Here is a 27,089-nt window from a genome sequence, read left to right as displayed (position 1 = left end):
ACAGATATTTGTATTGCATTTGAACAAAGAAACACAGGATCAGCCCAATAATTCAGCAAACCATCCAGCCTTGACAGCTCTTCTTGAGGAGTATAGAGATTTATTTGAAGTACCTACTTCATTGCCTCCTAAGAGAGCGGTGGATCACCCCATTGATTTGGAACCCAACTCAAAGACGATCAATAAGCCACCTTACAGACTATCAAAATGTGAACGAGAGGAAGTAGCTAAGCAAATCAAAGAGCTTCTTGAAATGGGATTCATTGAACCAAGTTCTTCACCGTATGCATCCCCAGTCCTATTAGTCAAAAAGAAAGATGGATCTTTCAGAATGTGCATTGACTACAGGGATCTTAACAAGATAACAGTGAAGAACAGGTATCCTATACCCAGGATAGATGATTTGCTTGATGACCTTAAGGGGGCTCGATTCTTCACGAAGATTGATTTGAGATCAGGGTATCATCAGATTCGCATGAGAGAGGGTGATGAGGTCAAGACTGCTTTTATGACTGATCGTGGGCTCTACCATTTCTTGGTGATGCCATTCGGCCTTACAAACGCTCCAGCTACCTTTCAAAGCCTGATGAATAAGATTCTACAACCTTTCCTCTTTCAGTTTGTCTTGGTATTCTTCGACGACATTTTGATCTACAGCAAGACTTTTCAGGATCATTTGTCGCATATGAGGAAGGTTTTTTATGTGTTGAGACATCATAGGCTTTTTGCTAAGAAGAAGAAGTGTTCTTTCATGCAGACTGAAGTGGAATACTTGGGACATATAGTCAGTGAAAAAGGAATATAGGCTGATCCCAAGAAGGTGCAATGCATAAAAGATTGGCCAACGCCTACTACTACTACCTCTCTTAGAGGATTTCTTGGTCTATCTTCATTCTATCGCAGATTTATAAAGCATTATGCGGCAATTGCAGCCCCTTTAACTGACAGGTTGAAGAAAGAGGCTTTCTTTTGGGATTCTCTTGCAGATAGCAGCTTCAACCAGTTAAAGGAATTACTTACCTCCGCTCCTATTCTTGTATGCCCGGATTTCTCTAAAGAGTTTACTATACAATATGATGCTAGTGGCCATGGCATTGGGGCTGTTTTGCTTCAGGAGCATGGAGTAATTGCATTTGAAAGCCGTAAGCTTACTGATAAGGAGATGGCCATGAATGTTTATGATCAGGAAATGTTGGCTATTTTGCATGCAATCAAGAAATGGCACCATTACTTATATGGCAGCCGATTCAGAGTACATAGTGATCATCGCGTACTCAAGTATTTCCTTACTCAGTCAAATCTTACTCCAAAGCAACGACGTTGGGTAGCAACATTACAAAATTATGACTTTGACATCACTCATACAAGGGGCAAAGATAACATAGTGGCTGATTCTCTCTCTCGTATGTGGGCCTGCAAAGTATCAGCCATGACGGAATTACATAGTGATTGGATTGAAGAGCTACAAGAGGCATATCTCTTAGATGAGGAATTCAGCCAAATCTTTCAGAAATTACAGCAAGGTCTTATGGAAGAAAACTCACATTACCAGCTTAAAAATGGTCTTATTTGGTGGAAGGGCAAGATTGTTATTCCCTCTACTTCTTCTTTCAAGCGAAAAATTATGGAGGAGATGCATTCTTCACCTTTAGCTGGACACTTGGGAGTTTTCAAGACTTATGACAGGATCAGCAAGAGCTTTTATTGGAAAGGACTGTGGAAAGATGTCAAGGACTTCGTTATGAAGTGTATGCCTTGTCAGCAAAATAAGGATAGCACCCATAAGCCAGGGGGTTTATTGCAGCCATTGCCTATTCCTATGGGTAAATGGACTCATATTACTATGGACTTTATCACTGGCTTACCTACTACCAAGAAGGGGTGGAATAGTATTTATGTGGTGGTTGACAGACTCACCAAAGCAGCTCATTTTATCCCAACAAAAATTCAGTTTACTGCTTCTCAGGTGGCCAACCAGGTTATGGAGCATATTTTCAGATTACATGGATTACCGCAGGTGATTGTCCATGATAGGGACTCAAAGTTTATGAGTAACTTTTGGCAAGCGGTATTTACATCTATGGGTACCAAGTTGGCTCCATCTACGGCTTATCATCCCCAAACTGATGGACAGACAGAGAGAGTTAATAAATGGTTAGAGACTTATCGTCGCCACTTTTGCTATGATGTCCAAACCTCATGGGATTCTTGGTTACACCTGGCTGAGTTTGCTTATAATAATTCCACTCATGCAAGCATAGGAGTTTCACCCTTTGAGGCTTTGTATGGTTACAAGGTGTCCCTACCCACAGTCATTTTTAACGAAAAGATCAACCCTCATGGGAAGGAAGAGTTGGATAGAATGCAGACCCTTCTTCAGCAATGCAAGGTGAATCTAAGGAAGGCTCAAGATTAGATGAAGATGTATGCTGATGAGAAGAGGAGGCCTTTAGAGTTCCACGAAGGAGAGCTGGTTTTGTTGAAGGTGCCCAAATCCAAGTATTCTACATTGAAAGATGGATCCAGTAATAAGCTTGCCCATAGATTCTATGGCCCTTACAGGATCCTTAAGCGGATTGGAGATTTGGCATACAGACTAGAGCTTCCCTCTTCTACAAAGATTCATAACGTCTTCCATGTTAGTCAGCTCAAGCCCTATTATGGTGATCCAGTGGATTTAGTTGATGAGCTGCCACCTATTGATGAAGATGGTATCGTTCAGTACATCCCAGAGGCTGTTATTGGTCAGCGTGAAAAGAAGCTTCGATCACGTTCTATTGTGGAATATTTGATTAAATGGAGAGGTTTACCCTCTGAAGAGGCTTCTTGGAGACCTGATTCAATATTGGATGAGTATCCATACTTGAAGGATACATTGGTGGCTGAAGCCTATTGTTTATGGAGCTAGTATTGGTGCAGACTAGTTCAGGACAGCACGCTGTTTTAGAACAGTTTTTGTTGTACTTCATTTTCAAAATCGAGCTATCTACATGAGCTTAAAGTACTCTTCAAGAGCTTCGTTTTGATATGTGGTACATCTCATTTGGACACTTCTATCAAAAGTTATAGCAGATTTGGTCTAGCAAGGACTGTTATTTCAGCAAGCTGTCTACTTTCTTCTGGAACTATTTGTTGAAGATTCTATGGCTCCAATGGCTTCTTAAGTTCTTCAAATCATGTATATAGTAGGGTCCACTTTCTGTACTTCAAATTCAGCCCTTGTAATGATAAATTCTTCACTCATTCTCTATTTGTAAAGCTGTAAAACAGAGTAGTACTCTGTTCTATCCATCTTTTCTTTAGCTCTTTCTAGTTTTGTTTTTGGGGACAAAAACTTTTGGGAAGGGATAGATTGTAAGAAGCTGGGAATACTTAGAATACTAATAATATGCCATGTCACATTGACACTGGTATATAAGGAGAGAAGTTGTAATTTTTCACATCTTTTTGACATATCAATACAATTACAATCTTTCTCTCCCTTCTTGCTCCAAGCTTCCATGGCTTCTTCATCTTTCCTGTCTTTCTCTCTCCAATTCTAGTCTTTCTCTCTCCTCGTCACTCTATTTCTCTCTCTTCCTGCAGTCTTTCTCTCTCCTTTGCAGTCTTTCTCTCTCCTCTTCTTCTCTTCCTAGTTCTCTCTCTGACAAAGGAATAGAGGTGTGACTCCTCACTCTCGTGGCCCTTCCAAGGAGCATGGCTCAGGCTCAGGTGGATGTTGTGGAGGCACAGATGCGGTGTCTCCGTCTCATCGTTCAGCCAAAGGTGATGTGGGGTTTAGAATTTCTCGTATCTAAATTTTATATGCGACATCTAATTTCAGTATTGCAATGTACAGTACACAAAATATGTAGTACATCGTGGTCACGCGGACGACATTTTCACGTGGAGCGTATTGACAAAATACACTCCACAATGGACTGTGGTATCATGGCAAGGTTCGAGCAAGAGAGCCAACGACGAGCAATAGATCCAAACAAGGTTGTGGATGAGATGGAGTATTTTGGGAACTTGCAAAGTATTCTTATGGTGGATTATGGTAGCTTCTCCATGATACTATTCGATGTGCAGTGGTTCAAAGTGGTACTTGGAGGAGTTGGAGCAACAATTCAACGAGGTCCATCTGGATTTCTCGAAATAAATTTCGAAAAAAAATGGATGGATTTACGCAACACCTTTGTGTTGCCGGCCCATTTTGTGAATAAGTGTATGGACTCATTTGTTTGCTATGTGTATTACGACATGGTTTATGTCACAATGGTTTGAACTCTCTTGTGCGTGTTTGTGAATAGGTAATCTTCTATCCAAACCCCCGACAACCTCGATGGTAGTTTGCTATACCTTCAACTCCCCGAAGTGCGAGAGTATATTATCAAAGCGATGTTCTGAGCATAGATGAAGATAATATGCAAATAGAGGGGTTGATATTGCAAGGGTTGGAGGCTGTCAAAAGCTTGGAGCCAGCATCGGCTAACAATGATGGAAATACAGGAGTCCAAGAATTCTTTGAGAAGGAGGTGGACTCAACCTATTGTGGTGACATGTCTATCGACCTTCTAATGTATGCGTAGTTGTGTCAAGAGATTGACATGGGACCATAGGATACTTCATACTTGGAGCATCCACTTACTCGATTCATTCACTAATCGCTTATAAGGATATATAAGATATGTATTTTTAGTGAGATTTCTTTTTAAAGTATTTATATTAGTGTGCTTTGTATGATTTAAATTGATTATTCTAACATCATTTTTTGTCTATGCAGGTGACATTTTCAAGATGTGTCAAGGGATGAGCGATGAGGAGTGACAAGATATCTTCACATGCATGTCTCTAGACCAGATCTCGAGATTCAGAGATATGGCAGACTAGGATCTCTCTCGGTCTTCATCACGGCGCTCTTCTAGATCTACTTCAATGTGATCGGATGCTTCAGCTTCTGAGCAGACGAGCTCAACGCTCCAGACTTGGGCCAGAGGGAGGGAGGAGTGCTTCGCGATCAGGGGGATGCTCTAGAGATATGGATGCAGTGAGCCGGTGGTCCACACGGGATACAAGTGCGACTTCATACTCTCGTGACCCTTCCAGGGAGCGTGGCTGAAGCTCAGGTGGATGTTGTGGAGGCACGGATGCGGTGTCTCCGTCTCATTGTTCAGCCAAAGGTGATGAGGGGTTTAGAATTTTTTGTATCTAAATTTTATGTGCGACATCTAATTTGAGTGTTTCAATGTACAGTACACAAAATATATAGTGCAACATGGTCGCACGGACGGCATTTTCCCATGGAGCATATTGACAAAATACGCTCCACAATAGACTGTGGTATCATGGTAAGGTTCGAGCAAGAGAGCCGGTGATGAGCAACAGATCCAAACACGGTTGTGGATGAGATGGAGTATTTTGAGAACCTTCAAAGTATTCTTACAGTGGATTACGGTAGCTTCTCCATGATACTATTCGATGTGCAGTGGTTCAAAGTGGTACTTGGAGGAGCTGGAGCAACAATTCGACAAGGTCCACCTAGACTTCTCGAAAGAGATTCCGAAAAGAAATGGACGGATTTACGCGACACCTTTGTGTTGCCGGCCTATTTTGTGCACAAGTGCATAGACTCATTTGTTTGCTAATTGTATTACGACATGGTTTATGTCACAATGGTTTGAACTCTCTCGTACGTGTTTGTGAACATGTAATCTTCTATCCAAACCTCCGATAACCCCGATGGTGGTATGTTATACCTTCAACTACTCAAAGTGCGAGAGTATACGATCAAAGCGATGTTCCGAGCATAGATGAAGATAATATGCAAATAGAGGGGGTCAATATTGCAAGGGATGGAGGCCGTCGAAAGCTTGGAGCTAGCATCGGCTAACAATGATGGAAATACAGGAGTCCAAGAATTCTTTGAGAACAAGGTGGACTCAACCTTTTGTGGTGACATGTCTATTGACCTTTTAGTGTATGTGGAGTTGTGTCAAGAGATTGACATGGGACCATAGGATACTTCATACTTGGAGCATCCACCTACTCAATTCATTAACCAATCGCTTATAAGGGTATATAAGATATGCATTTTAAGTGAGTTTTGTTTTTAAAGGATTTATATTATTGTGCTTTGTATTATTTAAATTGATTATTCTAACAACATTTTTTGTCTGTGCAAGTGACATTTTCAGGATGAGTCGAGGGATGAGCAATGAGGAGTTATAGGATATCTTCACATGCATGTCTCCAGACCAGATCGCGAGATTCAGAGATATGGCAGACCAGGAGCTTTCTCGCTCTTCGTCAGGGCGCTTTGCTAGATCTACTTTAGTGCGATCGGATGCTTCAGCTTCGAGCAGATGAGCTCAACGCTCCAGACTTGGGCTAGAGGGCGGGAGGAGTGCTTCGGGGTCAGGGGGATGCTGCAGAGATACAGATGCACTGAGCCCGTGGTCCACACGGGATGCAGGTGCAACTTCTCACTCTCATGACCCTTCCAGGGAGCGTGGCTCAAGCTCAGGTGGATGTTGTGGAGGCATGGATGTGGTGTCTTCGTGTCATCATTCAACCCAAGGTGATGAGGGGTTTAGAATTTTTTGTATCTAAATTTTATATGCGACATCTAATTTGAGTGTTTCAATGTACAGTACACTAAATATGTAGTGCAGCGTGGTCGCGCGGATAGCATTTTAGCGTGGAGCGTATTGACAAAATATGCTCCACAATGGACTGTGGTATCATGGCAAGGTTTGAGCAAGAGAGCCAACGACGAGCAACAAATCTAAACACGGTTGCGAATGAGATGGAGTATTTTGGGAACTTGCAAAGTATTCTTACAGTGGATTACGGTAGCTTCTCCATGATACTATTCGATGTGCAATGGTTCAAAGTGGTACTTGGAGGAGCTAAAGCAACAATTCGACGAGGTCCATCTAGATTTCTCGAAATAGATTCCGAAAAAAAATGGACGGATTTATGCGACACCTTTGTGTTGCCGGCCCATTTTGTGAACAAGTACATGGACTCATTTGTTTGCTAATTGTATTACGACATGGTTTATGTTACAATGGTTTGAACTCTCTTGTACGTGTTTGTGAACATGTAATCTTCTATCCAAAACCCGGACAACCCCGATGGTGGTATGTTATACCTTCAACTCCCCGAAGTGCGAGAGTATATGATCAAAGTGAAGTTCCGAGCATAGATGAAGATAATATGCAAATAGAGGGGTCGATATTGCAAGGGGTAGAGTCCGTCGAAAGCTTGGAGCCAGCATCAGCTAACAATGATGGAAATACAGCAATTCAAGAATTCTTTGAGAACAAGGTGGACTCAACCTTTTGTGGTGACATGTCTATTGACCTTCCAGTGTATGCGGAGTTGTGTGAAGAGATTGACATGGGACCATAGGGTATTTCATACTTGGAGCATCCACCTACTCAATTCATTGACCAATTGCTTATAAGGGTATATAAGATATGCATTTTAAGTGAGATTTATTTTTAAAGGATTTATATTATTGTGCTTTGTATGATTTAAATTGATTATTCTAACATCATTTTTTGTCTGTGCAGGTGACATTTTCAGGATAAGTTGAGGGATGAGCAATGAGGAGTTACATGATATCTTCACATGCATGTCTCCAGACCAGATCGCGAGATTCAGAGATATGCCAAACCAGGAGCTGTCTCGGTCTTCGTCATGGCGCTCTACTAGATCTACTTCAGTGCGATCGGATGCTTCAGCGTCGAGCAGACGAGCTCAACGCTCTAGACTTGGGCCAGAGGGCTGGAGGAGTGCTTCGGGGTTAGGGGGATGCTGCAGAGATACGGATGCAGTGAATCGGTGGTCCACACGGGATACAGGTGCGACTTCTCACTCTCGTGACCCTTCCAGGGAGCCTGGCTTAACCTCAAGTGGATGTTGTGGAGGCATGGATGTGGTGTCTTCGTGTCATCATTCAGCCAAAGGTGATGAGGGGTTTAGAACTTGTCGTATCTAAATTTTATATGGGACATCTAATTTGAGTGTTTCAATGTACAGTACACAAATATGTAGTGTAGTGTGGTCGCGCGGACGACATTTTCGCGTGGAGCATATTGACGTTTTCGGGCTAATGGGAGCGTGGACTCCAGTTACTCCGACTTTTACTTAGCCCGAAAATGGGAGCGTGGACGACATTTTCGCGTGGAGCATATTGCCACTCCGAGAGATATTACCCCGATCGGTACACCGGATGCACAAGGGTCTCCTGGATATGCCCAGGAGCGTGGACGCAAATGGGAGAGGACCCATCTTAGGTAGACTCTAGGGGGATATGGATATCTAGTAGATGGTAGGTCAGGATCCATCATCATGAATGGTGAGGGGAGGAGGGTGATGGCTCGCATGAGAGAGTTATGCCGACAAGTTTTTCGGCACAACGTCTTGGATCATTGGAAGAACATACTGGAGGGGAGCAAGGACTACATAGTAGCATCCTTGCATGAGGAGTTTCTGGTTCCAGCCTCAGTAGATAGATTCTCTACGGGTTGGATGATGGATTGCATGCATGCATATATGTCACACAGACGATGTGATGCACACGAGGCAATCAAGAGTGGGGTTGCAAAGCCCAAGTGGTTAGATACAGACGACTGGCACCGACTGAGGGAGGAGGCTACAGATTCTCCAGGACGTTGGAGTCAGCAGCATGAGGTGGTGAGGGCACGACTCGAGGCCGAAGTGTTTCATCATCTTGAGAGTGGCGGCCACAGGACATATTTGGAGGACTTTGTAAGTTTTTCTTTTGTTTTGCTTGTTTATTTTTTTGCAATATCCTTTGTACTGACAAACATGTTTCTAACATTTAGCTTTTTTTTTTTTTGCAGCATTCCATTACAATCGACTGGCCTTGAGACTCGATATACACAGAGGCACGATCTCACTTCATTGATCGATCGATTGTATAGACGCGACGGCCTTGTAAGTGACTCATCTTTCTTGTTCGTAGTTACGATATTTAATTAGAATGCATTATTGTATGGTGGACTGATGTGCTGTTTCTTTTTTTGCAGAGTCCGTTCGATGCTCCTTTGCGACAGGATGAGCTTTCGGAGGGCGAGGATATGTAGCTCGCCCTTAGATCCATGGAGCTCACACACCTTTATTTTTGAGTCGCGTGATCTATGTAGACATTTTTTATGTATTAGTGATATCTTATCATGATTGTACCAATCGCTTATTATGCAATCATGTATTTATTTCATGTATCTGTGTTATGATTTCAATATACATTATTTTTGTTTGCAAGAGTGTAGAAACTATTTTGTATGGCTCCTGCCCTACCACAAAAAAATTTATTTCCCTGTTATCGTCACTATTAACGTCACAAATTTTATTGCTCGTGTCGTTATTGGCATCCTTATTTACGTCGCAAACCATCGCTATCAACGTATTGGCGTCGGTATACTGACGCTGATAGCAACGGTGATACCGATTGTTCTATGGTGTCGCCAATAACAACACTTTTTGCGACAATGGGGGCAAATTTTGTTATTTGTATTTTTGTCACTTTTAACGTCGGTATAAGGCCTATATCTTATAGTGGATTCCCAGATTGGGTCTCTAAATGCAAATTCATTAATTAAAAATTAATAGTGATATGGAGCACTTTTTTGCCAGCACGTGCTTTTTTGTGACAACTGGTTTATTTTTATTACAAATTAAGGTGCCTCTTAAGCGCATGTAGCACGTGTAAAGTGAACGGCTGTTTGATTTTTATTTATTAAATTGTGTGTTTAGCGCGAATGCGCGTAAAAAATGTGGATGAATATAGTTCATTGTGGTTAAGGGGATAATGAAAATAAATAAAGCTCACAAAATAAATACTTAGTAGGGGTGTGTATGCAATGGACTGAAGGCGCACGGAGTAGTCCCCCAAAAGCAATGAATCCAGTCAAATAAAAACAAAGACCAGTGATTGAAAAAAATAAAGCATCTTAGTGTTTTTGTTGATTTTTATTTTATTTTTATTCTTATTTTTATTTTGTTTATTTTTTATTTTAGATGTGTTTGTTTTGTGTATATTTTTTGGTTTGGTTTATTTGTTTTATTGTTTTTTCTTTATTCTGTTGTGTGTTTTTTTTACAATTAAATCAGAATATATAACACATGGATATGTTATGAAGTGTAAGAATGAATTTTCAGCCATCTTGCAAGTGTCCACAATGTACATTAATTCATCCATAATTTTTAGCTAATTTTTAGGATTTAAAATGAATTTTTATGAAGTGAAGTATTAAAGTTAGGGGGTTTTTGCTTCAAATAATATTTTTTTTCTTTTATAGAAATATTTTTAATTGAGAAATTAGTGAAAAAAATGTAATGGGATTTGTGAACTTTTTGGAACTTTTTGGAATTTTTTGACTTTATTTATGTATTTTTACTAATTTTTAATAAATTTTATTCATTTTTCATGTAATTTTAAATGAATTTTCAAATTTAAAAAATTTTTACAATTATTTTTAAAATTTCCTCCTTAAAAATATTCCAATTAATTTCACAATATTTGTAAATTTTAAAAAAAAATCTCTAATTTTTTTAAATTTTAAATGAATTTTGGAAATTTTTAATGTGTTTTCTATTTATTTTTTATGTATTTTTATACAGTTGCGGGTTGGAAAATAAAAGGCGTTACCTGGGCTACGTGCGAATAGTGAAGGATGAGTGCATGTGAATGGCGGGTTTGCAATACTCCATTGCACGGACAAGTCGAAAGTACATCCTCGCGCGTGAACGCTCGCTAGCACACCTGTAGTCAGCAGTAAAAATAATGGAAGAGAAAGGGCAGGAACGAGGGTTAACTGAGTAGATCATGTGAATTAGGTTAGCTTAGTCTAATAAAGTTAATTTAGTGATTTTAGTTGAATAAATCAAGTAAGTGAGTTAAATTAGGTTAGTTGGTTAAGTGAGGTCAAGCTAGGTCAATTAAGTTTGGTTAGTCTAGATAGGTTAATAACTCAAGAGATCAAGCCCCACTCCAACCATCCTCTAGAAGAGAAAGATCTATCGTTGAAAGCTTCATGTAGAGGGCCAACTTTTGCAATTGATAGTGGATAAAGAAAGAATGGTCCGGAGGAACATACTCCTAGAATTGTTCAAATGTTGACCATAACAAATCCATCCTAGACTGCAATCTTTCCACTTTATCTTGGAACAAAGGACACAAGGTAGCTTGTCTCTAGAGAACTGCCAAGTCCTACTTTGAGATAGAATGAATCAAAGGAACATTGGGGCTTGGAGGAACAGACCGTGGTTGCGTCAGTTGGTCTTGCAACTGCTTAATTTGGGAAGCTTCAAAGGAGATATCTCTTCTCTTTGAGCCTCAATCATTTGGGTTAGTTGCTCCATCTTCTTAAACAAATCTACAAGTGTGTCTTTAGAGGAGACTAATTTTGATGTTGCCTTATGCAACTAGTCTTTGGACTGCATCAGTTCTTCATAAAAGGAAGCATACAGTTGTTGAACACAGGCTGTCACTGAAAGTTCAATCGAACTCTGGATGTCTTTACAGAGGAATGGAATAGCATCTCCCGACACTAGACTGTTGAGTGAAGGGACTGATATGTCCAAGGAACCTTCTCTATGTGCTCTGAACAGGTTGTTACATGTGAGGTAAGCAGGGAGGTCACTACCAGATGTAGTAGGAATTGTGACTGAAGGAAGAATTGAAGGAGTTTTATTTGCCACACGCTTCCAAGCGTTTTCGCTGAATAACCAGTGGAGGAGGAGATTCAAGATCCTCTATATCAATAGGTTCTGACTCTTCTGAAGGTGGAGGGGGAGGTACTGGATCAGATGGAGGAGGTGGAAGCACATGAAGTTTTCGGTCGCATATATGTAGAGGTCATGCCAAATTTTTTCTAGGATGTGTATTGTTTGGGGTGGTAAATGGGTTAGTTATATCTATGTGCGTGTGTCCTTATTTTGATTGATTTCTTTTTTATAGCCCTTTGGTTGTTTTGCAGGCATTCTTTGTGACTGTCTATGCTGTGGTGTGTGTGTTTTCCATCTAAATGGCACCTCATGCTCCTCCTATCCATTATATCCCGCTAGTCAGTAGGGATTACTCTTCTCTACTACTAGCTTTTGAGCCTATAGCAAAAGCAGGACTTGCGATTTTCGTGGCTACTTCATTCCCACTGATTCCAGATGATCCATCCTTGTGTGATGAGTTCCTTGCCTCATACAGTAAGAAGTTAGGACTCGTTCATGGTGCTTTCATGATATTGACACCCCGAGGGTTAGGGAAGGCTTTACCTCTTCCCTACAAAGGAGAGCCCTTTGTTACATCTAGACAATTATTCTCCAACGATGAGATACATAAATCCACAAAAAACCAAACAAACAAAAAATAAATAAATAAACCAAACAAACACAATAATTAAAAAAACAAAAATATATACAAAATAAAAAACAAACAAAACAACCGACTAGAAAGAAAACAAAGCATGGAAAAAAAAAACAAGAAAAACAGTAAACAGAAAGAAGAAAGAAAGAGAAAAAAAAAACAAAAAGGAGGGAGACAAGAAAGAAGAAATAAATAAAGAAAAATGTTTTTTTAACACAAAAAAAGAAGAAACAAAAAGAAGAAGAAGAAAAAAAAAACGTACATGTTTCCCATTGCGTCGCGTCCCTCCCTCCCTCCTTCTTCTCCCCTTTCTTCTTCTTCTTCTCCTCCTGCTCCTTTTTCTCTCCCCCCCTCGGCCCTGTAACGCCACCTCGCTACCTGTTGCCTCGTCGACACCGCCCACCCTTCGTCGTGGTCATCACCTCCTCCAGCCTCGGCCGTGCTCCCACCCTCCCGCTACGCTCCAGCGATGCCCTCCTCACCCTCCACCTCCTCCTCCAGCCTCGGCTGTGCTCCCCCCCTGCCTGCCGTCTGCCTCCGTGCCTGCCGTTTGTCACTGCGGACCGCCGTTCGTCGCTGCCATTAGCCTCCCCCTCCACTCTCTCCTCCTCCTCCTCCACCCTCTCTTTCTCCTCGTCCTCCTCAGCTTTTATTTCATTCTTTTGATAATCAAAACAAAGAAAATAGCAATTCTTCACGCAGCATCATAGTAGATTTCTCCCACGGATTTGATAGAATCAACCATAATCTTCAACATCTTCAGAGAATCCACCAATATAACAAAGAACACAAAAGAATACGCCATCTTTGAATGGAAATCAATCACATAGTATTCATCTTCAATGTCTTCATAGTTCTCTCTCTCAATCTCTCATATACAGTTACACTGTTTTGATTGAATTGACTATCTCTGGCTCTCTCTCTCTCTCTCTATCAATAGTACATCATATCCTCACTACAATACTCCCATAATAACTCTCAATAATCCTTCTTAGGTCTTGGATGCACCTCCTAAGAGGTATGTTTGATATGAAGAGTCACCAAAGCCACTACAGTGTCTTTTCACAGCTTACTACTATCACTGTCACTTCAGTCTTCAACAGTTGTTTCTTCCATTTGTTCTAGCTCTTTTAAACTTAGATGCATCCTTTCCAAAAGCTAGAAAATTTTTCCAAAGTCACACATACTTTCTAGATAACACTTACAGAAGGTCTACAGAACAGTTATAGTACAGCACCAGAGCAACTACAGTACAGTTACAGTACAGAGACAGAGGCTCTATAGAGGGTTATCAGAGGGTTACAGAAGGTCATCAGAACCTCATAACTCATACTTAAACCATTCCATACTATCAAAAACTATTCAATAAGCTTCCAAAATATCTCAATCTTCATCAATCATCAATCCATGCTTCATACAGAAGACAATCAGAACAAAACAGAAGTTATATAGAAGGTATACAGAACTAATCAGAACCTCACAGAACATCATAGAGCTTCATATCTCTACTAAAAATCATCATGAACTTCCAAAACATAATCATCCAAAACACTCTCAAATACTTCCATTAACAACCATACATCACTGTAAATCCATCAAAAATCAATCATTCAATCCTCAACAACAAAAATCAGTCATAATTCAGTCTTTTTCCACTCTCAACATTCCTACCTAACGATAGTAAGGTCTTCAACTTAGGTAACCATACCATGGGCCACCATGGAGAAAAGTGGGCCAAACCTAGTACTATGAACAAGTAGAGCATTTTCAAATGTCGAAGAAACACTTTTTCTCCAAGATGGAGTTGGTCAGATGGTCTTAAAGGGGCCAGTCTTTGTCAGTGCCCTTAGCTTCACGAAGTTCTCAATGAAAGCAAAAGAACATGTCTTATTATAAAATACTACTATGTCACTGACAAGCTATCCAATGTACTCTTTCAATGTGGAGTCGTGTACCATTCCTTGGCCCCCAGATCAGCCACCTCGCCTAGATGAAAACTCATCTATATAGATAATCTCTTGCATCACATAAGTTCAATATCAGACTCACTATTCATGGAGTGTTAAAGATATATACTTTAGTTTTGCATGCAACTTCACCCATAGGGGCTCCAAGGCATGTGGATCCACAAGATAAAATTTCACCAGGAGTGGATCCCTACAGGAGACCTATCTTTGTAGGCTCACATGATTCAGGCTCCCAGACATGAGCTTGCAATGGATAGGGCTCCTACAAGGGTCCCCGATCCCATTCAAATTCCATCTTGTGGGTCCACATGCCTTGGAGGCCCTATGGGTGAAGTTGCACTAAAAACCAAAAACATTACCTTCTGCACATCATCTATTTACCGTTATAATGGAGCATCCAAGTCTGCTCCTACAATTGGACCGCCCTCATCTCTCTCTTGGGAAGGTACCGTGTAGTCAGGTTAATGACCAAAAAGTCTTTTTTGCAAGCACTCAAATTCTTGGTTAGAGATTTCATACTCTTACGCCATATCCTTAATTTTCTTTTAGATGCTCACAATGGCCAAAGATGTCATCAATACTTGTGCCATCATATTGAGCTACCTCATCCACATGTGCTTGGGCATCTAGTATATCAAAATCTATGAGATCATTTTGTGCATCATGCACTATGATACACTATAGTTGCTCAACATCTCAACAAGGTAGGGAGGTGCATGTGCAATAGCTAAGCTCTATGATGCCTCCTTGCTTAGATCAAGAGTGATTTTCTCAAGCTCCCTATCAAAATACTGTAGATGCGACTAAGAGGATGCGTTGATATCTTCCTCACTATCCTCTTACACATCAATGCACAAAATATAGATGGCAAAGGCTACATTACACTTGATGAGATCCATCATGATGTGGTGCTGGGATGAGGTGGGTACAACTCTAGCATGGAGTTGTTGCCCCACATGCACCAGAGCGCAGTTTATTACCCTTGTATGGCTCAATCCGGTATGCAGACTATACACAACATCTATCGGAATCCACCTAAGAGCAGAGTTTGGGATGGAGCAAGTGAGAGGGTTCACCTCATCACAAGATGATGCCAATATACTAGAGCTATGATCTGCCATGGAAAGTGAGCTCTCTACATTCAAGGTCATGCAAAACCTCAGGTAAATCTGGTCTCATATAGGCATGTAGTGTGTGGAGCTAATCCATATGGTGCAGGCACAAGTAGTAGCCATGGCACAAAGAGAGAGAGAGAGAGAGAGAGAGAGAGAGAGAGAGAGAGAGAGAGAGAGAGAGAGAGAGAGAGAACAAAGGAGAGCATAGATATAGAGAAGTAGAGAATGAAGGTGAAAATGAGTTTGGAGATCTAATTTTTATGTATCAAGGGTTTTAAATAAAGGTTCTTATAAAAATTTTAACCTTATAGTTTCACATTAAAACCCTAACCATAGATAACTTTATTTCAATAATTGAAAGCTGCCATCAAAATTACTCAAATAAAAAAACACTTCATTACACTTTATTGTATCCTCAAATATGTTTGGATTGCTACGTATGTTCAAGTCTAACAAGAGAAATTATTGGATTTTTAAAAGATTTTTTTCTAAAAGATATTCAAATACAACAACTAGAAATCTAAATACTTCGAACACTTATTTTCATTCCTTCCAATTACAAAGCAAGTCCTCAAAAAAGGAGTAGAAGAGATGAGCTGCAATGTATCGTTATGCAAAGATAATATTCGAAAGGCTACAGAATTGCACCCTACAATTTAATGGTGATTTTAACCAATATAATTAACTAATTACAACATATATACTCACATGCTTGGATCACAGTAAATCAAAATTACCAAAATTAAAAGTACACAAAAGTTTTTTAAAATTTTATATTCGCTCTTTATAAGAATTTTTACAAGGATTCCACTATCTCAGGGATACATGGAGAAGCACATTGCTTATATGTTAGGCATTGCTCACTACAAATCGTGACCTTTCTATTATCTAACTTGAAATAGAAGTTGCATAGGGGGTCATTTGACATTATTTGGATTTCTTGTCTCATAAAAGAAATTGACCAATGACTCTCTATGTTGACTACAAAAGGATTAAGAGCATTCCACAAGATAACCGTATCTATGAGAGTTGTATGTGTCTCATCTCAGGTATCTTGATTCAAGTTGATCCACTCCCCTTGCAAATGTCTCTATCTTCTATATCAAAAGAAAATGCACAAAGTTTGTCTAGTTTTGAAATACATGTAATTAAAGCTAAAAATGTCTCCATCTTCTATATCAAGGCATACAATTGCCTTGATATATAATTGTAAGTAAAAGTGGCAAACACAATAATTCGTTTAAGCAATACCTATATCAATAAAATCAAGGCATACAATTCAATAAAAAAAGATTTACCAAAATGTAAGGTTTGATTGGTTGACCCTACACTCAATCATCTCATCAAAATGTGTTCATTTGACCTGCCATTACTCGCTCAATAACTGACTCATCCATTTCTTATACTATATGAACACTTGCATTGATAAGTAATATTTGTTTTCTTCAGAACTTCACATGAACCAAACAAATGTGCAAACAATGAAAAGGGAATCAACCAACTAAGATGCACATCTTTGGAGCCTGTGGTAGGTTTCAAAGCACTATTGATGTTATATTTTATATTTGACTTACATGCTCCTGACAACTCCAAGCTACCAACCAACCATTCACAACTAGATAATGGCAGCAATGGGACATACTGCAATCTCTGACTTTCTACTACATACAATGTATTATAAAAAAAGATATTTTGAGTTGCAGGTTGACTTGCAAAGTTATGATCATAGATCAAAGAATCTATGTCTTCATGGCAAACATGTATCTTGCTACTCAAACATTCCACATTTTGCCATTCATGCAGAGTCCATGGATATAGAGCTATCAGTAAAACACATTTGAATTAGAAAATTGCAAAGATTATTTAAAAAAACTTTGATGCAAAAGAATAAACAATGATAAAATTTTGAAACTTATTGTTTTATTTATATTTTTAAATATAGTTCTCATCATACACACATATTTGTTTATGCATATAAACATGTTGGATCAATACTTGTGTTACTATACTTGTTCCATTTTAAAAAAAATTGAACTTTAAAATTCTAAATTTCCAATGTTTGCTGGGGTTTGTAACATCCTTACACTTGACCTTGAAACTTCCTCGAGTACTTGGATGCATCAAAGTCCAATCCAACTTACAATATTTATCACAAATCCAATTACCGCTATTATCTTTCCTCTTGAAGACCTCCATTGGAAGTATGTTATTGATGTTTGTCCTCCATGAAGACATCCATGGTAACCAAATACAAAAGTTACCTATCGGGCATCAAGTTTTTATGTGCTTTTATTATTACATGTAAGTGAATTTATCCATATGTAGAATCATTGGTATAATAATATTTTCATGCACAAGCATCCCTTTGTCATTTCACATATACAAATTAATATTATGCAATGCTATGAGATTGCAACACTGATGCTATGTCATACTATTCCATGGTTTTAAAATCTAGATAAAGTTATCCTAATGAGATCAAAAACTAAAAAAATCTTTTCTTGTTCATAGCATTTTAATTATGGACTTCTAAACATAAAAATTATTAACATTGCAAACTTAATGTTCAAATATCTATTAGATATTTCTTCCCATCGATCCTAACTAGATGTCACAAGTCTATTTTTGGACAATAGGTGTATCTTGATGAGATGGAGGCCTAGGATACAATAGTAAAATGTACTTTAACTCAAAATATGTATAATTTGTAAATGTTTTCTCCAAATGCAATAATATTTTACCATGAAGAAATTTTTAAAAAATGACATTGTACTTGTAATTCTTTTCACAAAGAAGCCCAGAGATGTTGAACAAGAAGTTGAGTTATTACAAGATCATTGCTCCTTCACTATGAGATTCGTGGAGTACAAAAACAAAAGAAATCTCCTGTCAAAGCTTGCATATAACTTACATAGGCTTTGTCCAAATGAGTTGAAATTTAACCATGGAGCAACAGAAAAAAAATGACAATATACTTGTGGCTCTCTTTGTAGGATGTTGAAGAAGTTGAGTTTTAAAAAATCATTGTTTTTCACTATGGAAGATTCTTGGAATATAAAAGCAAACGAAATCTTAGTATGCATAGATTTTGTCCAAACGAGATGAAATTTGACTATGAAGCAACAAAAAAAAAAGATAACATACTTATAACTTTGTTTATAGAGAAACCCAAAGATGTTTGAAGATGAAGTTAAGTATTTAAAATATAATTGTTTTTTACTTTGAGAGACTCCTAGAGTACCAAAATAAAAGAAACCTCATGTCAGAGCATGCACATAACTTACACAAGTTTTTTCAAAGTGAGATATATAAAACTTTACCATAGAACATCCATGGAAGAGAAATATACATGTAAATTATTGTTGAGAAAATCTCAAGGTTTTTGTAGAATAATCTCTACTCTCATAAAACATGAGAAACTCACTTTGTGTTTGTGTAGAGGCAATGAAATTTCATAGGGCTACAAATACAACAAGCAATAATGAGGCTGTTAAATTTTATCAGGAAAGAAAATGTGGGGTAAGAGAAATAATAAAGTTGATTTATGCTTAAGAAAGAGGGGGAAACTGAAAAGGGGAGATATGAAAAGTTAAACATTAAAAAATGAGAGGAAAAATTCAATTCACTAACTTTCACGAAGTGAAAATCTTGTATTTTTCACATTTTTCCTTATTTTATTATTGAGGGAAGATTTGGACCAAGATATGGCTAAAAGATTCGTGCTACATGAATCTGCAATCCCAGCTCTCTTATTAGTTAGGCCTATTTTTGTTTATTCACTCCTTAAGTGAGTCCATATTTCTCCTAATGTATAATCAAAGTCAATGTATCCCATGACTCCTATATCCTAGCCATCATAACATATGCACATAGATGTTTTGCTCTTTAGGTACCTCATGATATCCTTGATGGCATCCTAATGACATCTACTAGGTGTAGCCATATATCATGCCACAACTTTCATTATAAATGCTATGTCAAGATGAGTGCCTATCATGGCATACATCAAACTATTCACTACAGATGCATAAGGGATCTTGGCCATCTCGGCCTTCTTCTTATCAAACCTGCAGATAATCGGCGTGATGACTAACCTTCATGAGAAGGTGAATGATAGCCAATAGCCTTAACATCCTAAATGAAACCGCTTAAGGACCTTTGGGATGTACTCCTTCTGTGATAAGTAGAGGAGCCCCTTACACGATCACGTGTAATGTACATCCCAAGAATATGTGAGGTATGTCCCATGCCCTTCATCTTAAAGCTCTTCTTGACTTGACCTTTCAAGGCATCCAACTCATCATGAGCACTCCCATCAATCAACATACCATCCATGCAGAGGATTAAAATCATAAGGCTACTATCACGATCCTTCTTCATGTATAAACATGAATCTATATCACGAAGGGAATATCATTATGAATGCATAAAGGTACTATCAAACTTGTGATACCATTCCTTAGATGCCTGCTTGAGGCCGTAATGGCTCTTCCTTAATCTGTACACTAGGTGCTAGGGTCTATAAAGCCCTTAGGCTACTCCATATAAATCTCATCATGCAAGTCTCCATGAAGAAAAGCCATCTTGACATCAATTTCATAAATATCCTAGTCAAGCTGAGCAACTACAGCCAGTACCAAGCATAGGGTACTCATCTTTATAATAGGAGAAAAGATTTCATCAAAGTCCACACCATGTTTCTGCTTGGAGCCCTTAGCAACAAATCTAGCCTTGTATATCGGCTTGAGGAATCCATGGATACTTTTTAACTTGTACACCCACTTGCATGGCAAAAGCACGCTTGCCACTAGGAAAAGGAACCAAATCCCATCTTTGATTTTTCTACACTGATTTATACTCTAACTACATGGGCCCCCTCTTCCAAGAGTGCTTGTTACCTCTACACATAGCCATCATAGATAAGAGACTCACTAGTATATGTCACCATAACATAATCCATAAGGGGATCAAACCATGTAGGCTATGCTCTATCTCTAGTAGATAGCCTCAAGATATGTGGAGTTTGTACATCTTGTGGAGCATCCGGGACGTAGGCCACTAGAGCATCAACCACACTACTCTACAAGCTATCTAACACGTTGTATAGTAATAGAAGGCTTCTCCCAAAATATCACCCTTAATACCTCAATGAAATGCTCAAGATGCTTATACATTTTCTCCTCATGAAAAATAGCATCATGTCTATGGATAATATTTTGAGCCTACAGATCCCATAGGTAATAGCCCATCTGGCATGCATCACCATAACCAATGAATATGCATTTCTTAGACTTAGGATCTAGCTTATTGCGCTTGTCCTTAGTAACATGGAAAAAAGTCTCATAACCAAAGACAAAAAAATGAGCATATGAGGGAGGTTTTCCAGACCATACCTCCTTGGCAACCTGATAGTCAAGAGTAGTACATGTGGACTAATTTATCAAGTGTATGAATGTAGTAACAATGCCTAACTTGCTAGAAACAAGTTTACAACATTCATCTCTTCAATATTAATGTTGGCATTAAATAATAGTCATGTAGACTAATTTATCAAGTGTATGACAGTAGTACATGTGGACTAATTTATCAAGTGTATGAGATTAATGAAATCGTAATCAAAATTAGTTTGCACAATATTTATCTCTTCAATATTAATGCCTAACTTGCTAGAAACAATGTTGCAATTATAATTTTATCATATACTTTGTCCTTGCGCTTTCCACATTTTATGGCATTGTGGTCGAATATGCCCTACTTTCCTATAGTAATGACAAGTCAATGAGGGCTGATGGCTACATGATTTACTGCTAGTCTGCACATGTGACTAAGAGCGAGGTTGTTAAGAGTCTCTCCCATGACAAGCATTACCACTCCTACCATTATTGCCTCTAATTGTCAAAGAATGAGAGGTGCAGAAAGCATCGAATTTCTTTTTGTTAGCCTCTTCAATCAAGAGTGTACCCTCTACATCTTACAATTGTACCCCATCAATAGGCATGTTGACACACATAGCAGTACAAAATGTATCCCATGATTCATGCAGTGTACCTAAGAGGAATAAAGTAAGAAAAATACCCTTGAATTCAATCTCTTGTGAGGACAAATGATTGATAATGGAATAAAACTCATTTAAGTAAATTGACGTAGAGGTGCCTTCCTTCATGATGGGAATGTCCATAAGTTGCTTTAGCCAATACATCTGAGGAAGTGGTGCTCTGTTGGCCATAGACATTGTGAATCTTTTCCCAACCCATCAAAGACAACATTATAGAACACCTACTTAGATGGGGACAATATGATGGTGGACTTACATAGCTCATCTAATTGAGCCTAGTCCTTTGCATTAATAAGTTTAGGCCTGACACCCTTATATTTCAAAGACCTAACCTACATTTTCTACTCTAGAACTTGCAAGATTTAGGTCTTCTAGTAGCTATAGTTGGTGCCATCCATCTTGTCAGTATTAAAGATAGCACTATCACTGGAGCCACTAGCCATAATGAAGGCAAACAAGTGCACAAACTATGAAAGAAAGATGTTGTAATTACTACAAATAGCTAGAAAACCACTACTAGATCAAGCTAGAAACAAGGGTTAGCCACATATCTTAAGAAGGTTCTTGAAGAATGGATCCTAAACAGTCCAGTGGAATTCACCTTGGGAGAGGTGCTTGGCATTGCCAAGCGAGAATTTCATGATGAGATCATTGACATAATTAAGAGGAAACATCAGTTCCTTGGTGATACCACTAGTGCATTGCTACAATTTGAAGAGAAAACTAGTTTTTTGGGTATTCGGGCTGAATATGAGCATGAAGTAAGTATTGGATTATCTATACAGGATGCTACTAATCAGTGGACAACATGTGGAAAATAGAAGAAAGTGGCTGAAAATGCATTGCCTTGTAGCAATATGCATGGTGGAGTAAGATAGATGTAACAATATGGGGAAGAGACTCTAGGATTTATTCCTCGAAGTCATTACACAAGAAATCATTGGGCTAGGGCTACCACTGAAATGGTAGTGAAACTAGGGGAATGTGAAACTCCTTGTGTTTCTTTACTTGGCCATGGGTCTAAGATAAATTTCATTGAGTGTGGATTGTATGAGAATGGTGCATGGCCTGTGGACACTGATCATGGTTGGCGTATGAGGGCTGCAAATAAATATTCAACAGAGCTTTATGTTGCATGTAATGTGAAAGTCACGATTGGTGATGTACAAGAAGAGCAATCCTTCTTTGTGCAAGATTATTCCTCATGTGTAGTGAATTTGGGACAGCTCTATATTACAAGAGTGCAAATGGAAACAAAGGTTCTTGATGATGGTTCTGCTTATGAAAGAGTCAGAAGCAAGGATAGGAAGAAAGCAGTCCAATTTCTTAATGTTTGTGTTAATCACCCTAGAAATCGTGATACGCTTCGAGAGTCTCCTTTGGCTCCAAATGCAAGGGAATTCAAAGACTTGGATTTTCATTAAGCACTGCTGTAATGCGGGGCTACAGTAGTGTTGTCCACAGGATGTACTTGCCTCTTAATGGAATGAAGCATGTATTTACTATTGGTTATTCTCAGTTTACAACAAATAGTTCATGTTGGTTTAAGCCTAATGGAAGCTATGTGCAAGGCTGTATGCATATCTATGAAACGGGCTACTAAGGAATTGAAAGCATTGAGACTGTTAGCTGAAAATGAAGGCATTTCAGGCATCTTTTATGGGCTAAATATTAATGACACTATGGCTCAAATTTCAGCAATTATACATGCAAAAAATGAGGCTAAAAACAGAGTGTTGTCAGTATGTTCTTTGGACATGTATGATGTTATAGCATTGTTTTCTCAGTAGGAAGGATTACAATGGGCTGAAGCACTTGTGGAGACAAAGTATAAGACAATTGAAAAAAAGGTGAAACCAATTGCGTTGCCACTTCCACTAGAAAGTCAAGGTTTGTATGAAAAAGTGTCAAGGCAGCAAAGCTTGTGGGATCCTAAAGATATAGGTCATCAATTTACATCTGAAACATTAGAGGAATTGAAAGTTGGTGCAAAAGGGTTTCTTTTGCTTGCTAAAAGAGACTCTTTTATGTAGATGTTGGCTAAGCATGGAAAGGAATTTGCATTTCAGCCGACTGAAATAGGTTGTGTGGATCCAAATGTTGTCTCTCATGTGGTAATATTTACTGTGCTACATGTACATGGAACTTGAGTCCTATTCCAGTGCCTAAAGATTACTTGCCAAAGTTGATGGATTTGCTAAATGAAAAGATTCGCATGAAGATCTTGGAGCCCTCTTCAGCCTCGTACTCAAATCATTGGTTTATTGTGCCCAAAAAGAATGGGCCTTTGAGATTTATTCAAGACTCGAGGGGGTCACTCTATATAAATCCTATATATCACGTGCGTTCATGGCATGTTTTATATATCCTTATGTGACCTTCTTTGTGATATTTGTTTGACCCTTCTGTGTTTTTTACCATAATTTATAAATCCCTTTCTGTAAGTTTATTTTTTTAATACAAGAATTTAAGAGACCCTTATGTAATAACTACAAAATACTAGTTTTATTGTAGAATTGATTGCGAAATAGTTGCATAAACGCCTGTCTGCCACATCACCTGATCTACTACATCTTACTCTTTTGCATCATTGCCAGGCTATCAACTCACTGCTATGTTTGCTGTTTTTAGCCTCAACTGCTCCATCAAACATTGATCTAACCTTCTTGAGCTGTGTTTACTGCTGCATGATATCTCTGGAGATTTTTTGCTACATTTCGGGATCCGTCAAAGTATGACACACTCTTCAACTCATACTCTTTGCCCTGGCTCTCAAGATACGAGAGTTCAATGTTTAATATTCACACTACATAGTGTGTTTGTTGCATGGACAATGATATATATATTCATCCTACAAATTGTTGAATGGGTGTTTGATGACGTCAATTGGTGCGCAGATCGGTCGCAGATAGCTCACATAGTGAATCCCTGAAGGTCCCCAAGAACAATGAACTCTACCTTTTTGCACAAAAAACAATGTAAAAGCATGCACGACAAGAGACAAGAGACAAATTGGGTTCAATCTCCCCCATGCCTTGTGTGAGTGCTTCACAAAGCATGTATTTTATGTATATTTCCAATCTTCATGCTCAATAATAGCCCAATTACAAAAATATGACAAGCTTTTAGCTTTTGAGTTTGCTTTCTACAAAAATAGGAAAATAAAGCTAATGGACGGTGCCCGTAGAGTCTGGCATGCCCAATCTCAATGTCTAAATAGAAATAACATATCCAGGCGCATAAGCGCATACAAAATAATAATCGATAATCAATGTCTCAATAGACATAACAAAATATAGGTGTGGTGCCTATCAAAATATAGTCCAAAGGTCGAATACTCGCTAAACTCCAATGCTTTCCTCTGCCACTGCTGCTATCTCTACACATCAACTGAAGCATTCACAATCGTTAGTAAAATAATACAATTAAACCGACAAAAGTGAATACCTAGCAGTCTTCAGCTACATAAATAAATCAACTGGTTAGAAATAAATCCTAACCTTAATTTATTACGAGTGCGCACTCTAAACTCATAAACGTTTATTAATTTAATATGCATTTTGCGGAATCACCCGCTATGGAATCACCCATGTACACACTAAATTAATGAAACGCCCGAAAAGGACAGGCGTCCCCATCAACTTCTCGCACAAAGAATCCTCTTTGTGTATGAGCCCCGGTCATCTAAGTTTACGGAATCCACCGTAAAACCTCACGGAATCCACCGTGGCACGGAATCCACCGTGGAATATGCCTCCTGGCATCATCAATAGCCATATGTCCTCCAACAAGCAAGCGACTAGTAGGGCAACGTATCTCGATAACAAACACATACAATAGCTCCAAGCTGATATAGTAATTGCAAATGTTGAGAGTGCTTGAGGTAGTAGGTAGACCATGAATTAACTAGGAAAAAATAAAATAGGCATGCAACACCTCAAGAGTGTCCCAAACCAACCAAGAAACAACTGTATACTAGGAATAGCAGTAGGATAGCTGGTAACAAGGCCGGTAATCAGGTCACCTGGCACTGTAATAGTTGTGGACAATAGGATAGTACTTCAATAGAACTCCACAAACTGGCAATGTCCTCCCAAAGGAGTGAGGCCCGCAGTGGGAATCAGAGGGATGAATGGTAGCTAGCTAAAATAAATAAATACTCTATAAATAGACTCCTATTTATAGAGTATTTGAGATGTAATCTACTACAAAAAACAAGCCATTTAATAATAATAAAATAGTACATATGTGCTTTTGGGGCTGGTTTGAGGAGTCTTAACCATGCATCACTAGAAACCCTAAAATTAGTGACTAAACAATTACTCCATGGCTATGACAACTTTCCATGCCTCAGTAAGTTACCTAGATGTTGCCAAAAGGCCAACCATACAAGCAAAGTGATCTAGAGTAGGTGTCATGCTATGGTCTTTATGCATTTGCTTGAAGTACTTCACCCAAGGGGACTAAGTTAGCATGGACGCATGCAACAAACACACAAGTGTGTAAAGGAATATACCTTAACACTTTAATGTGGCATGTGCTCAAAGCAATGTCTGAACATTTCATCCTCCTGGTTTTCACCATAGGTCTTAATCATTGTTGTCCATGCCACCACACCTTGGGAAGGCATCTTGTCAAACACTCCACAAGCTTTTCCTATCAAGCCATATTTTCGATACATATCTATCAACATAGTATCCACAAAAAAATCATTGTCTAGAATTTCCCTAACCCCTGCTGTCATGGCATGTTTGGACAGTTGCTAAGATGCTACAAGATTCAAGAAAATAACATATGTGGGAGGATCTATAGACATGCCTACAAATTACATAATCTAAAATAGTCCATCACCACCTTGGCACACCCCTATTCGAAGTACCTTGCAATTGACAAACTGTTAAACATATTTCTTTTCTTGACAAACCACTGAACATAAGTGAGCCACATTGGTGAAGTGGGATTGTGTAAAAGGATGTCTTAATAATGATAATAATGGTTGGAATCTCGAATGACGACACCAAGTTTGTGGAGTTCTTCCATCTACACTATTTTAATAAAGGAAAAAAGAAATAAGTGTCCTCTATGCTATAGAATCTTCAAGGATGTAGCATGAAACTAACATCTTCAAGGAAACGTATGCTTGTTCAAGGTAAATTTGAAGGATGTAACATGCAATAGTGCATTAAAAAGAAAACTTGGGTTACCTATCATAGAAGGATGGACAAAACTATGTAGGTATCTTGGAAACATGTAGGTTTTCTCCCTAACTTTGCAAGAAGCCCCTTCTCATCAAGTGCTCCTAAGCTATACATCTGCTCCACAACAGAGATCAAAACCTGAGAAAAAGTGGGGGGGTTTCTCCGTAAAGTCAAATGATAATAAATCATTAATGACCATAGCCTTCATCTGTGAAGTTATCATACCAAGATTGCTTCTCTGAATCTCTAACATAGTTGTTGGCAGCATCTTATTTCTATATGCACTTTCTGTGTAGATCCAGTAGCACTTGCCCGGTTCAGTACAGCCAGCTCTCCATGCGTGTTGTTTTGTATATGCTTGATAAATGGGTGTAATGA

The sequence above is a fragment of the Lygodium microphyllum genome, chromosome 1 (assembly GCF_053477565.2).
Source record: "Lygodium microphyllum isolate KBCC chromosome 1, Lygodium_microphyllum_v1.1.10, whole genome shotgun sequence".
Taxonomy (NCBI): domain Eukaryota; kingdom Viridiplantae; phylum Streptophyta; class Polypodiopsida; order Schizaeales; family Lygodiaceae; genus Lygodium; species Lygodium microphyllum.
Note: the sequence above shows the minus strand (reverse complement) of the source record.